The 5,602-nt window shown below is 50.1% G+C and overlaps 1 protein-coding gene across 1 annotated transcript in view; it reads right to left on the reverse strand.

Annotated features, from left to right (window-relative positions):
- The window catches only part of syn3 (synapsin III), a 104,323-nt gene extending 100,194 nt beyond the window's left edge, over window positions 1–4,129 (reverse strand). The window contains exon 1 of the mRNA XM_030355039.1: window positions 4,032–4,129. The gene's annotated coding sequence lies outside the window, so the exon portion shown is untranslated. The remainder of the gene's footprint in view (window positions 1–4,031) is intronic.
- Between the last annotated feature and the right edge of the window lie 1,473 nt (window positions 4,130–5,602).

A 5,602-nucleotide genomic window follows, 5' to 3' on the forward strand; every position in this document is an offset into this window, starting at 1 on the left:
CCCCCCCCCCCCCCCCCCCCCCCGTGGTGAACAGCAGGCGAGCTATCATGCCCCCTCCTCTTTATAATTCATGATGGCCAGCGGTGAGGCGAGGCAGTGATGGTGAGGGGTCAAGGCACTCCAGACAAGATGGCTGCTAAAGTGTGAGCGTATGAGAGCAACGGGGTGATATCGCTTTTCCTGAACACACCCCTTTGTGACATCACTTCCGCATCCCGGCATAATTCATCCTAGAAATCCAAAAGGTGAACTGTTGGAATGCCATGGAAACATGTTTAGGAGCAGATGTGAATTCTGGCCTGCATTACACGAACAGTGTGTGTGTGTGTGTGTGTGTGTGTGTGTGTGTGTGTGTGTGTGTGTGTGTCTGTGTGTGTCTGTGTGTGTTTGTGTGTGTCTGTGTGTGTGTGTGCTCCTCATTCGCTGACAACTGCGGAAACTAACGCCCTGGTGTGTGAGCGTGTCAAAAGGTCCCTCGACTACTAGACATTCACTACATGCCCTGGCCGTGGTCGCTACACCCCAACGTCTTCGACTGCAAACGTGCAACATGCCGACAAGACCAACACCGCCCACATCCTCACACTCATCGATCTGCTGGAGTAACAGTTGAGTTACACACGACTGATAATCTATAGTCCGTGCCGTCCATGCGCCCCCCCCTCCCCCCTTCCACCAGGGAGTAAGGGTCTGGAGAAGAGCAATACATTTCTGTCTGCTTCTGAAGCGTTTCTGCGGGAGCCAATCACCCGGCTGGCTTCTCCCTAGCCCTGGCGCACTATTGGGCTGCTTTAACACGACGACGACAGGGAAGCGGCGGCAAGCAGCAAATTGCGTACAGAGTCGGTTGAACTAGGCCCGCTGATCACGCCTCGTGAGCTGAAGAAAATGACGGCAGCTTCCCCAGACCAGCGTGCAATCTACGATTGAACTTGGTCTGGCAACAGCCAGGTTGGATGCTGAGAGCACCAGGGCGGCTGGCGGCTCAGCAGGCAGAGCGGGTTGGCTGGTAACCGGAAGGTTGCTAGTTCGATCCCTGGCTCCTCCTGAGCGTCGAGGTCTCCCTGAGCGAGACGCCTCACCCTGACTGCTGGCTGTTGCCTCGCGTGGTTGACTCCGCCATCGATGTCTGAATGTGTGCATGAATGGGTGAATGTTAGGCCGTATTGTAAAGCCCTTTGAGCGGCCATAGGTTAGAAAAGCATTTTTTACGAATGCAGACCATTTACAATTTACCAAAGATAAACCCCAGAACGATTACTGTGCCCTTACCCAAGCAGCAGCAGCACACCCCTCTCGAAAACCAAATCACAGAGAGATTGTCGAGCAGCCCACAGTTTTTGTTTTTATGAAATTAGTTTGCATTGATTTTTTTCTTTTTCTGCTGCATCAGGAAGATTGCTCTTAAACCAAAGCAGAAGACGAGGAGCTGGTCGTGGTGGGTGATGTCAACATCATGAGTCACCACAGATGGTCCTTACCCGCTCTACCACCAGACCTGGCACAACGTTGGTCCGTGCCGTTTCACAGCTGTTCTGTGTCCGTCTGTCCTGTCCTATCTGGCTGTGTTCTGTCCTGTAGCACTGCACTGCTTGACCAACGGGGGTAATTACTTTAAGGAGTGATTAGCGCCTTTCGCCCAGCCTGTCCGCCTTCCTCCGCCCACTACACAAAGCTTAGTGGGATGGCTCTGCCAATCACGAGACACCGGCGAGCTAACCGCGGCTACGCTACCGTAGTAGCATATCCCCATGCCAACCGGGGGAGTGTAAAACGCTGTCCATTGATTACTCCAGGGTTGCCCACACTTTGGTCATCAATCAGAGCATGTTTTCCGGACCATCGGCCATAAAAGATGGACATTTTCAAAGCATAAATGTCATCGACGGTCTGTTGATCCCCCACACCCCCCCCGCCCCCCCCCCCCCCCCCCCACCCCGAGCACTACAATGGTGGACATACCCACAGGCGTAAGGCGTTAAACATCCCCCCCCCCCCCCCCCCCCGGTGTTAGACTGCCTGCCAAAGAAAGCACAGGGTGATAAACCACACACCATCCACGGTGTGATCACCCTTTAAAATGATGAGCTGTAATAAACCAGCTTTGATTGGACAATTCAGCCACAAAGGAAATGGATCATTTCCTGTGCATCTCCCCACGGCGGTGTCTGCGTCTAGACTGCGCTGAGACGAGGGGAGAGCGTTTCCTGCAGCCTGACGTCGGTGAATCTGGGTGGACTCGTGGTTTCGTGTCTTCACGTTGTTGACACACACCCTGAGGTCGACCCCCTCGCCTCACGTTACACTGCAGAACCCCGTGTCCCGGCGGCGGAACCGTGGCCAGATGGAACTCCACACGCAAACACGCACGCACGCACGCACCCTTGCACGCACGCACACAAGCACAGAGATGTGATTGAACTCACGCTGGCTCCACGTATGGCTATATCGCTGAACCGAGAGACTGCGAGTCTGGTGGAGTTTCCTATGTTTAGAATCTCTACCAGATCAGACCAGGAATCCTAAGATATTCCTCAGTATTCTATGGTATTCCACAGTATACCGTCTTCCCTGGTATTCCATGGTATTCTACGGTATGCTACGATATTCCCTGGTATCCTACAATATTCTACGGTATTCGGTATTCCCTTCTTAACGGTATTCCCTGTACTCCACGTTATTCCACAGTATCCTACAGTATTCCGACCTCGGTTAGAATCGAATAGATGGTAAGAACCAAACTATATCCGAGGTAAGTGAAGCGAGTCATGTGAGAAGAGGCGAACAGCGGGGTACAGCAGCAGGACAGCAGTGGGAACCCCAAAGCCCAACAGAGGGACGGGTTCGGCCCGGGAGCGTAGTACAACGGGAACCCCTTTGTGGCCGAAGCGGTGATTAAGGGCTGGACAAATAGAGCAGACTCTCTAATAGCTCAGACAAATCCACCTGGCGTCAGACGCACGTTGGACGGATCGAACGGAACTGGGTACGGGAATCTAGGTGTGTAGAAATAGGACTCTTAAAAACACAGGAAATTGCCTTCGGAAATGTGGTACATAGGGCTGGGACACCAGCCTTACTGTCTGGAAGTAAAATATGTTATTATATCCCACAAAACATGATTGTATTAACGCCATCAAACTCGTTATGAATGATTATACATTCCCCATCGCAACCCAGCAGAGCTTGGTCTGATTTGCTGGTAAAACAGAAAGCGTCTTTCCAGCGAGAGACCTTAGAGATGTTAGGGTCGTTCTACCCTAGCCCAGGACTGTGTACTAGACTCTGTCTATTAACGAGAGACCTTAGAGATGTTAGGGTCGTTCTACCCTAGCCCAGACTGTGTGGTCTATTAAGGAGCAGTTTGGTTCCCTCAACGCCTAATGGATATTTCATGACAACGGTCATATTTACCAGCATGACATCATACAAAAGTGCAGCGGTGCCTCTAATAAAAATAAAAAAAACACATTAGGAAGAAAAAAACTGGCAAAAGTACCGCAACAAAAAGGCAAAAAAAGCGTTTGGTTTTTACACAAAAGGCAAACTATCTGCAAAGATTTAGCAGTCCAATTTAATTAAGTTAATATTCATAACAATTAGTCTACTTTTTCTGCATTCTGCGTTTGTCCAGGTCGGGACCCGGTAAGACTACGATTAAGGTGTGACAAATGGAGGCTGATGCACCACAGGGACACGGCCGAGGGATCCCCTCTCCGGTGCGTCGAATGGAGCTCGATGCACGCACCGGAGACCGTAAAACTGATGCATCTGACGACGACCGCCGCAGCAAATGCATTGTTGCATTGTTACATCTCAGGACGATCAAAGCACGGTGCATGCAGCAAGCAAGGCTCACGCCAATTGGATGCATAAGGTAGATTAACTGGAGGAAACGGGGGACAGGATGCTCGTAAAAACTCAGATCCCCCCCCAAAGCGATGGACACGCGGTTAAATCTTCGGTTGATCAGGTGAACGAGTTGCACAACATCCTGCACACATTTTAATTTAAAAGATGTAAACACTTACCTACGCGGAGCTCAGGGGTCCCTACAGCGTCGGGTGGTTCTCCTTATGCGCTCGTGTCACAATCACGATAAGCGTTGCCAGATCGGGCCAGATTTCCTGCCCAATCTGCTAACCTGCACTGCACCAAGGGTTGCCAGATTGGGTGGGAAACCAGGCCCAATCTGGCAACGCTGATCACGATCCCTCATAGGCTGGCGCTCAGCCTCCCTGTCCAGATCGCTCCGTGTTCCCCCGATGCATGCCAGGAAGTGTAGTCTTATGCATTCAGGACCGCAAGCCTGGAGACACCTGATTGTCTGCATGCAGTTAGGCTGCTTTAGACAGACAGCTTCATTCCGAATTACTATAACCAGATTGTAATAAATGATGGTTGATTGTTATTAATGATGGATGCATAAATAATATTCATAATGATCATAAAAAAACATGAATGAATGAATCAAAAGCCCATTGCATAATCGCCATCATTATACAAGAGTATGCCAATTAAAATACTGTAATTATCAATTATGTAGTTGTCAATAGCCTACTATTAATACTGGAAGCGAGCAATAATCTCTCAATGCAACATGTTTCCACCTGCATTGCCACGATAACGTATGATTACCAAAATCATCCTCGTAGTGATTATGTTGACATAAACAACAAGGATCACTTCCAACCAGCAGCTCAACGGCTGTAGCTGCAGGAAACCTAATCCCTACAACAGAAATCACCCGCCCACCCAAAGATAGACCCACAGTATGACCAAACGGATTCCCAAAGCCATGCAGGGTCGTCTCTCCAAGTCTCCCGACACACATGACTCAGCAAAACACAACGGGAACGGGAGGGGAGGGAGGCGAAGCATCTCACACACCAGACCCAACCCCTCTCCGATCCATGGATCATCTACTCTCTGATGAGCCTCAGCCCCACGCCTCGATCCCGCCCCTAATGACCGGGATGAGACGCACCTGCTGGGGCGGCCGGGATCCGGAGGAAGAGGCGGCCCCCGTTCACAGGGAGGCCTGGACCATGGACATTATTATTATTTATATTAAAAAAACTCTGCAGCTGGAGATCAGAGCTGCCTTACAGCGGAATAGAAGTTACAACCACTGGTGTTGAATTAGAAATGAGCGGTTAGACGCTGGATCGTATTGGATCAAGCGGTTCTATGTTAACAGCAGAGACGAAGGCAACATGTAGGCAGGCCTATACTTTAGGATTATAACGCAATGATTAAACACTCGGATAATATCATTTTCCACACCTCACATCTCTGAAAGCGTTGCAAGATTGGACCAGATTTCCCGCCCAATCTGGCAACACTGGTCCCAGATGGCTGGAGCAACATGCTGTTTTTCTTTCGCCGTTGGCCGTGTTCACCCTCTCTTTCTCTGGCTACTTCGCGACGTGAGGCGGTGTAACTTCGCGACGTGATGCGGTGTAACTCGCTGGTGGCATTGGTCATCACAGATCACAGTGTAATGTGTTAGTCTGTGTTAAATACATTGGCCAAATAAATTAACTTACTGATTATGTAAACTACATTTGTCACAGAAGTAATGCAGTCTCAAAAACGGTTC

The sequence above is a fragment of the Gadus morhua genome, chromosome 4, assembly GCF_902167405.1.
Source record: "Gadus morhua chromosome 4, gadMor3.0, whole genome shotgun sequence".
NCBI lineage: Eukaryota > Metazoa > Chordata > Actinopteri > Gadiformes > Gadidae > Gadus > Gadus morhua.